A 1,056-nucleotide genomic window follows, 5' to 3' on the forward strand; every position below is an offset into this window, starting at 1 on the left:
GCTTAGCTTTTATTGTTGAGTCTACTTCATTTTAATTGAAAAAAAAAATTACAAAAAGATTTTGATTCTTTAGGCTACACTTGTAGCCGTGCTACTAATATTTTCTTTGAAGTTTTGCATGCATAGAGCTCGTGATCGATCCATTGTGCCTTTTGACCCGGAAATTGAAAGGACTCTCTCAAGGAGAAGAATAGCTAATCGATCCTTGGGGTATAGTTCTTCAAGTGAAGAAGAGATTGAAGAAGAGCAAGGCATTGGAGAAAATCCGAGAGTGGCCTTGAAGGAGCTAGGAATACCCGGTGCTTATAGGTTTGAGAGCGGCATAGCTCCGCCTACAACACCGGCAAATGATTTTGAGATTCGGCCGGCCATGATCACCTTAATTGAGAGGAGGCAATATAGTGGGGCTAAGAATGAGAGCCCGTTGAACCATCTTAAAGAATTTGAAAAATATTGCAACACCATCAAAGTCAACGGAGTTTCTCAAGAGTTTATACGCCTCAAGTTGTTCCCCTTCTCTCTCATAGGAAGATCCTTAGAGTGGCTAGATAAAGAAGTGAAGCCCAACTCCTTGAGAACATGGGATGATGTTACAAAGGCCTTCTTGTCCCGCTTCTACCCTCAAAAGAAGACGGCGGAGGCAAGAGCCTTGATTCAAGGGTTCAAGCAAAGGCCAAATGAAAGCCTTTACGAAGCATGGGAGAGATACAAAGAGTATCAAAGGGAGTGCCCTCACCACGGAATCCCAACATACCAAGTGGTCCAAATCTTCTATGGCGGTTTAAGTCCCCAAGGCAAGTCATGCCTTGATGGGGGGGCCGAGGGTCCTATCATGAACAAGACCGAAGAAGAAGTGGTGGACATTATTGAGGACGTGGTGACGTACTATAAAGATTGGAAAGATGGGGAGAGAGACTCTTCAAGCTAGCAATATTCATTGTACTCGGTGGACCATCTAAATGCGATCAACAACCTTTCCTCCCAAATGACAAACTTGGGAAAGGAGATGACCGCAATCAAAGCCAAGTTTGAGAGCACTTCTTCTTCTTCCCAAGC

At 44.0% G+C, this 1,056-nt stretch overlaps 1 pseudogene; it reads right to left on the reverse strand.

The window, feature by feature from the left end:
- Positions 1-645: 645 nt before the first annotated feature.
- On the reverse strand, positions 646-744 carry LOC145637652 (small nucleolar RNA R71; annotated as a pseudogene).
- Between the last annotated feature and the right edge of the window lie 312 nt (positions 745-1,056).

This window comes from Chenopodium album, chromosome 6 (assembly GCF_948465745.1).
Source record: "Chenopodium album chromosome 6, dcCheAlbu1.1, whole genome shotgun sequence".
Lineage (NCBI taxonomy): Eukaryota > Viridiplantae > Streptophyta > Magnoliopsida > Caryophyllales > Amaranthaceae > Chenopodium > Chenopodium album.